We start from the raw sequence: 11,178 nt of genomic DNA, 5'->3' as shown, positions 1-11,178 counted from the left end.
GACAGACAGACAATTCTTGGTGTTAAATGGACACTTCCAGCTCCCAGTGCATCCCCATCATTCTCTAAGCTGTACAATGGGTTTTTGCTGTCTCCCCAGTAGGCTGCACTTAACAAAGGGGACCCAGCTGTGGCCCAGCTGCATCAGCACGAGGACAAACAGTTTCAAGGAATAAAGTATTCCCACAAAATGAAAATAGATAAAGGCAAACAAGCAGCTGACTTGAAGAAGCAGAAAAACATGCTGAACACCTTATTTCTTCAAATTCTGAAGTGATACACAGCCTGAGCATTGCATTGAGAAAGACGACAGAGAATTTTCCAGCTCCTTTCCTCAGCCACAGTAGCAGGACTGCGTGCATTAATACACTCAGTGTTACTTACTTCAAGCATTGCTGGTTATATTTGTGACCAAGCTGTTCATTGCTTGCATTGTTGCATTTGGCTGACTCTTTGTAAGCCAGCACCATATTAAGCTGAACTCAATTACCTCAGCTACACAATAATTACAGTGTTCCTGTTGGCATCTGGAAGAAACTCTGAAAATTAACTTTGCTCCAGCATGTCTTAATTAGAGCAATCTCTTTCAGCTTCCGTGTAGAAAGGGAGTTTGCAGCAAGTGGAACAGCAGCTGAAAGAGAAAGTGATTCTGCAGATCCAAGGTGATAAATAGCCCCTGCCTTAGGGTAGGTGTGCGGCCCCTCATCGCAGTCAGCTACAGACATGAGATCACTGTTAGTGATTTGGCCATGAATTAGAGTTTCTCATGGCCCATTCATTCAAGGATACCTATTATTTTCAAAAATATTCATATTTTCATAAATAGAATCATTTATTTGTCCCCACTCACATATATAAGCAGAGCTACTTTAGCTCCTCCTGCACTCACTCCTACCCCAGGCAGCACTGAGGTCTGCCCAGCAGTGCCACCAGCCCTGGCACTCACTGGGTTCCCTCTCTGCTCCTGGGTGCTGTTTCACAGGACATCACACAAGGACAATAGCCTTTCATTTCTACTTGACCCCTATGCGCTACGACTAAAAGTCAGCATATCTGCTGTGATGGCAAATCCAAGAGCTGTTGGGTGAAATCCCAAATGAGAGTAAACAAAAGTTATAAGTGGAGAAATACACAAAGACTACTTTCTAAGTAGCGCCCAAAAGCACTGAACAGTTTTCAGTGACTCGTGCACAAGAAGCCAATGTTTGAAGAATTCTTCTCATAGGACCTTGCCTGACCATCAAAGCCACTGCTGGATGCATGCAATGAGGGCAGTGCTCAACAGGAGTGCTCAACCGCACATCATCCAAAATTGGTTCCACCTGAAGGATCTCCCCAATGCTGACTCCCACCCCCACCAGCTGAGTGCTGTGCCCCCATCCACCCGTGCATAAAGTTGCCAGGCATGGAGGAACCTGAGGTTCCCAATGGCTGAGTTATCGTTTCATCACCCCATAATAGCTCACAAGAAGACCTGCTGGGTAGCACTCGTGGTTAGCAGCTGTGTGTTGGCAAGAAGTGATTGCTAGAGAAGATAGTTAACATTCACTTGAAGTTGATGCAATTTGTATAAAAATTAGTTGCAATTGACATGTTAATTGGTAATCAACACAAACGTTAACCCATTTTTGATCTCTCATCACATGAGTTCCCTACCTGCAGACAAACAGGCAAGGTTGTTCAGCTGCCAAAATGGATTTTTCCACCTCAGAGTCTGGGGAATTATTTGCTAACCAGCAAGGTAAGCTCTCCTACGTTTTACCATGGAGGGCTCACTGCAAGGCACTACAGCATTTCTGGGAACTGCTCCACTGGGACACACAGCCTGCAAGAAAAGAGGAAGGAAAGCTGTGCTGGTCTTTATCATAATTCACAGACTGATGTTTCTACTTATCCACATTACCGATACGTGGGGAAAAAAAAACCGTGGGGTTACCTGAGGTCAGAGCCATAATCGAACAACTGTAATCTAACAATGTCTAATGAGAAGCTGGAGGTAGCTTGGGAGACAGCTGGGAGGGAAAGGTGAGATCCTGCAGTCACTGTTAAAGTAAAAAAATATTCTCTTTGACCAGTTCCACTGCTTAGTTCTGAAAATGCTGTTAAATTACTGCATTCCCTCTGAATTTGCTAGGGAAATACATCCAAGAGCTGCAATCCTGAACCTGAACCATCTTAATTGGTTAAATACTAATTATCTTGCAACTCTTCAGAATTTATCTGAGATATTGACGCAGGAAGAGTAATTAGCACATTATCGCTAGATTATCTCTCAGCAGTTAAGACTGGCAATAAGGTGTTGATGGTAGAAGATCATTTCAAGTGTTAAAGAAAATAAAAGTAGTTGCCAGATGAGAGCAACTCATTATTTCTTTTATTACAAGAGAAAGCATGCAATAACCATATTAGGCTGATAGAATGAAAAGGACCACAATGATCTTCTAGTTCCAACCCCTTGCTATGTACAAGGATGCCAACCAGCAGACCAGGCTGCCCAAAGCCACATCCAGCCTGGCCTTGAATGCCTGCAGGGATGGGGCATCCACAGCCTCCTTGGGCAACCTGCTCCCTGCGGATGCTTTCTTTAAACCCCTACTTGAAGGGACAGTCAGGAGCTCTTTGGTGGCACAGGACCTGCAGAATGGCCATGGAGCCATTGGAAGCTCCAATGCAATGTGGAGACTGGTGAAAATTCAGTGATGCCCATCCAAAGATGGGCTCCATTGGAAACCCAGTTGAACATGTCATGTTGAATGGACAACAATGACTTTCTTTAGTTTCAATTTTAAAATCAAGTTTATACTTAGAGTCACTAGTCATAGAATCATTAAGGTTGGAAAAGACCTCAAAGTTCACCTGGTCTCACTTGCATTCCCATGTAACAGCAAAAAATAATTACTAAATGATTAAGGAAATTTTGGTGAACTCTATGGAATTGGCAAGCCCTATTTTCCTACTAAAAATGTATTATGCATCAAAATGGGGAAAGGATTCTTCAGGCAAGAAAAACCACAGACATACCAAGGATTACAGTATTACCTGAGGATCTGCTTTAAAGCATGGATATCCATTTTTTAATTCTCTGCAGATAGTGGCGGTGGGGTTACTGAGATTTCTGTCTATTTGTTTACACAGTTTCTTTTTTTGTGTGTGTTTGCTGAAGAATTATTCTGAAAATCTGTTTCTTTCTTTGCCCTCAGGCTACCCAGCATAGCAGTGGGTGTACACAGGAAGGCACAACAGCCACGGACACCATGGTGGGTTCCTGGTGCTCCAGCACAGGGTCATAGCAACCATGTGGCTGCACCTTGGGATGATGAACTGAGAAGTTCCCACTTAGAAACTCTTGCATTGCTCTGCTCCTCTGCACAGTGCATGGAGTCCCACTCAGTGCTTTCATCTTCGGTTCGCTCCATCCAGACGTTCCCCGTCTTCAGTCACTCGCAGGAATTACAGAAAGCTTTGGCTGCATGAGTTTGGGGTTGATCTTTAAAGAAAAAAAGCAGACTGAGAAAAACTGCAGCTCCCTCATCCATCTTTTCTATAGACTTCTTCAAATATTGGTAAAAAAGAAGCACCAGACCCTTTTGTATGGGTGACTTATGACATACCTACTTTCTTCAGTAAAAATGAGCTTCTCTCTTTTTCCTCCAAACTGATTTCAGATTCCCCTCTTCTGACATCCCATGCTATTAAGGAGCCATTTATTATCCATTTCTTCACACCTTCAAAGAACAGAATGCAAGTTGATCAATTACAATTATTGTGGGCCTTCCTTTTGCTCCTTTCCAGTTAATTAAATTTTAAAACTGAAAAGATTGCACCATATTTTCATAACCTCTGGGTCTTCAGATGCACGACAAGCACACTGCTGACTTAAGTAGCCCTTTTTTCTTCTTTAAGAAAGACAAAAGTAAATTCCATTAATCCTTAAGTATATTCACTTTCAGTAGTTCGAAGCACAGAGCAATTTGAAGTGAATATAATCATCTCCCTGAGCACCACTTAATAACTTAGCCAGTTCCAGCTTGTTTGGAGCCTTACTTCATAGAATCATCGAATCATAGAATGGCCTGGGTTTAAAAGGAGCACAGTGCTCATCTGGTTCCAACCTTCTGCTATGTGCAGGTCACCAACCAGCAGACCAGGCTGCCCAGAGCCACATCCAGCCTGGCCTTGAATGCCTGCAGGGATGGGGCATTTCAAATACACGTTTCTCTACTAGAACTTAAAAATTATACATACAAATAAACGCAGAGGTCATGTTGGGAGATGCTGAGTTGAGCATGGCTCTCCATGCATTTCACTTAAAAAAAAAAAAAAAAAAAAAAAAGCATTTCCCATACTCCTACCAAGTAGGGAGATAGGGAGATCAGATGAGAGTTTTATCAATTTCCTATCATGAATGAGTTTTTATAATATGTTTTCCTCATGTTGAATAATTGAAGCTGTTGGTGCGGTGGGTCATTAGATCCAACACCCACCTAGGATGTTTCCTGCAACAGCCTCAAGCCAAATCTGCTAAAAAGTTAATCAAGCTGAAAGGGCATGGAATTTAATAACTACCAGGGAAGAGGTTTTAAGATCCCTATATCACTCATTGTGTTATTTTTCAACAGGAAATACATTTCATGGAAATTAGACCAAGTATTATTTTCAGTTAGATGAGGCTACTGATTGCTGTTCATCCCAGTTTTGCTTTTCTTGGTTCCCTTTTAAGAAGGGCCTTGTTTCCACGCCCTGCATCTTCCATGCAGAACAGCAAAGTTGTTCCTTTCTTCTCCTAAAAACATAACAGCATTGGTGTGAAGCATAGCATTCAGTTTAAGTGCATGTGGGCAGGGTACTGGAAAGCTGACTGCAGAAAAATAGTAAACAGGTCCCATATGGCTATCAATGCTTTAATTTGGCAATAAAAAAAATGCAGTGAGAAACTTAAGGCCAGATTGGATGGGGCCCTGGACAGCCTGGTCTAGTGTTAGATATGGAGGTTGGTGGCCCTGCCTGTGCTGTGGGAGTTGGAGCTTCATGATCTTTGAGGTCCCTTCCAACCCAGGCCTCTCTCTGATTCTATGGAACTCCAAAGCAACACACATTTTTCACCTGTGTGGTTTACCACTGCATTTCCATACTTCGTGGGTTACTCTGAGTTCACTGACAGATCAGCACAAACCATTCAGCCTCAGGACCTGGGGTAGGTTCTTTCTTGGAGTGATTTTCTGTTACTTTCAGCAGCGTTTTAATCACGGGTCTCCAACGACATCCTGCCAGACTCAATTCCACAAAGTTCAGCTTTTGCCTAAACCTTCCTTTTCTCCGCCCCATTAAGCACAGTTACTTCCCTTCCACTCTAAATCTTCTTGGCTGGAACCTTACCTCCTCTGCCTGGTATCTGCCTCTGAGATTCCTGTTCCACCGAGCAGACAGACAAACACCTGGGAGGGGAGCAGAGTCACAGTCTGTGCACATGTGCAGCTGGTACGTATCTTTTTCCTTTCACCCCTCTGTGGGCATCCCACACCCACAGGAATGGCAGATGAGGCAGCACCTGCATGACTGAGCCTTTAATTTAGTCAGCCATACACAGCTCTTGCTTCTTATCTGCTCAGCTTAACTTCAGCTCCTTCCCAAATGTTGGAGCAAAATGGAGAAGAAACCCTTTGCGAGCATTCATCTGCATTCAGCCACCCCTCCAGCACTGCTCCAGCAGACGGGATGCAACCACCGGGCAACCCACTCCTCCCATCCCCATTGCTTCCCCTTCAGCATCAACGCACGGAAGACAAACCTGAGCACTGCTGTGGTACCTTGAAGAAGTGCAGGGAAGGAGGCAGCAGGCAAAGCTGCTTCACTTCAACACACAGCAGTTTTGCAGTTGTGCTTCCATGGAAATCCATAGCGATGCACTTATTTCTCTGAAGGAACTTATTGCTCTTCTCCTTTGGGGTTTATTGGACATTATTCTAAGCACAAAAGAAATTACTGACAAACAGATCATAAACATTCTGAGAAAATTCATGAAATAATTTGCAAAGCAAACAATCTGTTAGCAAAGACTGAAAGGATTATTATTTAAAAAAAATAAAAATGATTAAAAAAAAAAAAGAATGAGTTTGTTATTTCTTGTAAGAAACACATTAACTTATATTTAAATTATCTACAATGCTAGGAATCTCAGTGTGTGCTGATTGACAAAATTCCCAGTGCTAATTCACCAAACGAGGCTGAAAAGCTTTACTTTTTATAGATTGGGAAGGACCAAACAAGGAAACTTCACTGTGCATTCTGGGTTATATATATTTACATTTGGACACACTGCTGGGGTTCTTAGAATCATAGAATGGCCTGGGTTGGAAGGGACCTCAAGGATCATGAAGCTCCAACATCCCCACCACAGGCAGAGCCACCAACCTCCACATTTAATGTCAGCCCAGGCTGCCCAGGGCCCCATCCAACCTGGCCTTGAACACCTGCAGGGATGGATGGGGCACCCACAGCCTCTCTGGGCAGCTGTTCCAGCACCTCATAGGAAAGAATTTCCAATCCTGACATCCAACCTAAATCCTTTGACTTAAAACCATTTCCCCTTGTCCAGCCATCGTGTATCCTTTCAAAGAGTTGGCTCCCCTCCTGTTCATAGGTACTTCAGGTACTGAAAGGCTGCAAGAGACAACTATTTAAGGGGCTGCATCACCTTGCAATCCCGCTGACAGCAAAGGCAATCACCTCACAGGACTTCCACGAGCTTTTGGGCTTTCTGGTTTCTTATAATCACAGAATCATTAAGGTAGGAAAAGACCTCTAAGGTCATCAAGTCCCATCATATTTCTCACCTGGGCTTTCCAGAACGAGCATGGGATGCCCCATCCCTGGAGGCATTCAAGGCCAGGCTGGATGTGGCTCTGAGCAACCTGGTTGTTGGCAACCCTGCACATAGCAGGGGATTGGAGCTAGATGAGCATTGTGGTCCTTTGCAACCCAGGCCATTCTATGATTCTATGATTTAGAGAAAGCAATGGTCAGTAGCACCCGTGAAGAAAGCACCAAGGGAAAAAAGGGTGCTGGGGGTCACAGCTGCCCTGTGTGCCTTGTGATGGAGGGTCCTGCCATTTAAAGTCTGATAGATATACACAACACTGTAAAGCAAAACGTTTCTATATGATTGTTATTCTCTTTACACAGTGTCTAGCTGGAGAATTTAAATTCAGTGTTTACATGGGAAAAATTGCTGTAAATGGAAACCCAAATCTTCATAATCAGGGCAACTTTGTGCCTGGGAATCCCAGATGGTTTTTTAAGGGGAAAGGAGGAATCTTTAAATTTGAGTAGAGAAAGCAGTAGGAGCACCACTGCCATTCTAAGAACAGTTCAAACTGCAGGTGAGGATTTCATCACATCATCCAGGCTCACATTTTTCCACAATTTCAAGGTCACAAAGTCTCATCATTCCTTTGGTGCCCCATGATGCCTGCTCTGCTGGCACCCATGGATGTGCCGAATGGTGCAGCCATGGGCCAGCAGCAACCTGGAGATCATGGGAGGGCATTGATGAGAGGGTCCTGAGCCATTCTGTGGGGCTCGGAGGCCTTCAGATACCCATGAGCAGCCAAAGAGTCTGTATTTCCTAGAAGAGGAGACTTTTTTGCGTAAATCTTAAATTTCAGTCAATTTTTGTCTGTTGCTTCTTCGCCCTCCCACATATTTTTCATGTATATTTTATGGCTTCATTAGAATTTCAGGGAGATTTTCTCCAAGTTTGAAGTGAAATATTTTGTGCTTGTTTCTATGTAGTATTATGAAAACCTAAGGATGAAGACAACGGTTTTATGTTTGGGAACTGCATATTTAATGGCACTTCTAGATGTGGGACATTTACTTTCCTGCCATTTTTTAATTCCTTTATTTGCAACTCTGAGATGTTTTAATACCTTCTTTCACACACAATACTATTGGTATGTGTGTCATCTTTTTCTCTTCTCGTCTGCACGATGCTGCAAGGAGGATGTGCTTATTAGTTATTACTTTTACTGGAATTGTGGGTGATTTTGGAAATGTTTTCTTCCATCACGTAAATATTTTCACAAAAATCTTTGAATACATCTTGAAATGTTTCCTATCTATTTTAGTGCATTAAATGCAAAGATAGTATTTTCAAGGTTTAGTCATTTCTTTTTAAAGGGGCTTACATTAAACCTTTATGAAAATTCATGTAATGGGATTTTATGAATACATTTTTTCCCCAAAAGTGCATAAAGAAGGTATTTTAATGGAAAATTCTGCAATACGGCTCATACAACCCAAAATCCAGTAGAAAATATCACGGGTTGCAGAAATTCCCTGTTGCCTTGCAAGTGCAAGTCCCCACTGTGAGCTTGGGGAGGGACATTGCCCATCCCATGCAGGATAAAACCACAGCGACAGCTGGCAACAGGTCTGTGGATAAGTACTCGTATTCCTCCCTGCTCAGTTGTAATTTGATGTTTAATATTCCACATCCAAAACAGACTCTGAGGGAGGAGGAGAGGTCCACCACTTTGACCCTCTAAACCCTTATTAGTCCACAGAAATCACTGATAAGATCCATTCATGATCTATTAATGATCGTTTCACAATAACAACAGGAGTTTTTCGAGCGTTTCTGTTTTCTCTGAGCCTACAGTGTAGCTGGGAAGGTATCTGCAATAGGTGAGCAAAGGAAAATGATGGTCAGGGCTTTCCTTCCCACTGCAGGAGCAGCAGGGCAGGCAGTGGCTTTGCTGGCAGCAGCAGCACTCTTAGAAAAGGGTGAACGACTGTATGTGAGCCATTACAGCCACTGCCAACAGTGTTGTTAGAGTGGGTGGGAATTCTTTTCACCAGAAGGAAGGTGTCCAGGCACTACAAAATCTCAGATTGGTCGTGCTAAAGCCCAATATAGCATCTCACTCAGTTACAAGTGTGCTTTATAGGGTCAGGCAACTCTGTGCTACTTATGCTTAAGCCCACGGCCTTAAGCAGGGCATTGATCAAACCGCAGACAATTTGATTTTAACAAGGCCACTTGTTACGCTGCTCAAATTTTCTTTCCCTAAAAAAGTTCTGATTCCCAGCCATTCCTGAAACAGAGCAAACCTGTGCTTTGCTGTGGCATCTGCATCTTGGGCTTTGGGGTTGGCTTGGCACAACCCAACCTGGTGGCCCTGGTGGGGGAGAGAAGAGCTTCAGCACTGCACGAATGCAAGTGGTCACCCACAGGCACCAATGCACTCAATGAACAAATACACCCAGTGAACCTGTTATTTTGAACCAGTGCCACAAACCACAGCTCCTTGATAGTTAGCGTGCACCAGAAGTAACATCACACAGATGCAGACTGCTCCATAGCACACCACTTAAACACCATGCAGACCACCCCACCAGTAACAAGGCTACATATGGATTCTGTGCCCAGCCTAATGGAACTTCAAATTGAGTGGAGAGTCTAAAACATATTATTTTTCATTTCCATAATGTGTTAGGGTATTGGACCTGTGCTTTCAACAGGAAAAAGTGCAAACCAGTTTGACCATATACATTTTGGTAGCACTGTGCAAGCCACCATTATCTTCACGGTTAAGACCTACTAAGGGACAGTCTTGCTAACTTGTTGTTTGATGCAGTCATGACTCCTTTGCTTAAACAAATGTATTTATATAATTTGCTCAACACTGCAACTGTTTCTTGGTTTATGTGTTAAAGCAGTGCTGTCTGTTTAACAAACCCCAATGTTGTGTCAATGCCCATGAATTCCATTGAATTAGACAATTTTTTTTTCCAGACAAGTAAGTACCACTAGGAGTCCAATTTTTATGACATACTTAAGTTTGGATTTTAAATTTTAAACAACTGAACGCTGAATTGAATTTTGCATTTAGCAGAGATACAAATCCCGTAACTGGTAGTTTGGAGTCTGCAGAGGTTTCACTATATTGCTTTAAAGAACCAAAATGCAATTATTGGCAAAAAGTCATTTTAGCTTTAGTGTTCCACGGTTGCAAAGGGCTCAGTTATAAAAGAGGATGAGATGTTTTTATTATTTGTCTCTTACCTTGATGCCAAGTCTATTGAAATTCTCTGCAGCTACCCACTTTATGACATAATTTTTAATATCTAACACAGACAATAAACAAAATAATTTAAAGAGATGATACGATACATCATTCTGTTATTTCTTCCATTATACAGCAAGGTTTGCTCACAGTATAAACCATTTTAATTAGAGGACAACAAAGTCATCTCTCTGACCCCTGTGAGCAGCACAGAATTACAATAAATTACAGTGAATTGATATTTGGAGAAGTATTGGAGTAGCAGCCCTGGTGAGGAATCATATCATAGAATGGCCTGGGTTGCAAAGGAGCACAATGCTCATCTCGTTTCAACCCCCTGCTATGTGCAGGGTCGCCAACCAGCAGCCCAGGCTGCCCAGAGCCACATCCAGCCTGGCCTTGAATGCCTGCAGGGGCATCCACAGCTTCCTTGGGCAAGGAGACATTCTCCAAAGAAACATTGCAATATACAGTATTATCACCATACTTGGAATCATAGATTCATGGAATCATCTAGGTTGGAAAAGACTTAGGAAGGAAAAGATCGTCAGGTCCAACCATCAAACCAACCTACCACCTTCCTTCAAGAAACCATGTCCCTAAGCACCGTATTCACACTTCTAAACACCTCTGCCACGTTCCTGGGCAGCCTGTTCCAATGCCTGAGCATCCTCTCTGTGAAGAATTCTTTCTAACACCTGATGTAAACCACCTCAGCACAACTTGAGGCCATTTCCTCACACCCTATTTATCACTTCCCACCTGAGAAAAGAGAGAAACACCTCTTCACTCCAATTCCCCCCAGGTACCTCCAGGGAATAGTGAGGTCACCCACAGCCTCCTCTGTTGCACTGCTTCTGATAGAATCATAGAATTGCTCAGATTAGAAAAGACTTTCAAGATCATCAAGTCCAACTGCAAGCTAACCATACTACCCTAACTCTAACAACCCACTGCTAAATTGCTTCCTTTCCTTTGGAGCAAGGTGAAAATGGACTAAGGACATGCCAGAAAAGTTGAATGCAATGAATGTATGTCCTCAGGATGGTTCAACACGTGACACTGCTGCCTTTCTCCACCTTACGTTTAGTCAGAAGCACTGTGTGGACTGA

The sequence above is a fragment of the Phasianus colchicus genome, chromosome 8 (genome assembly GCF_987193195.1).
Source record: "Phasianus colchicus chromosome 8, bPhaCol1.hap1.1, whole genome shotgun sequence".
NCBI lineage: Eukaryota > Metazoa > Chordata > Aves > Galliformes > Phasianidae > Phasianus > Phasianus colchicus.
The sequence above is the reverse complement of the archived record's forward strand: the minus strand, read 5'-3'. Positions refer to the sequence as shown.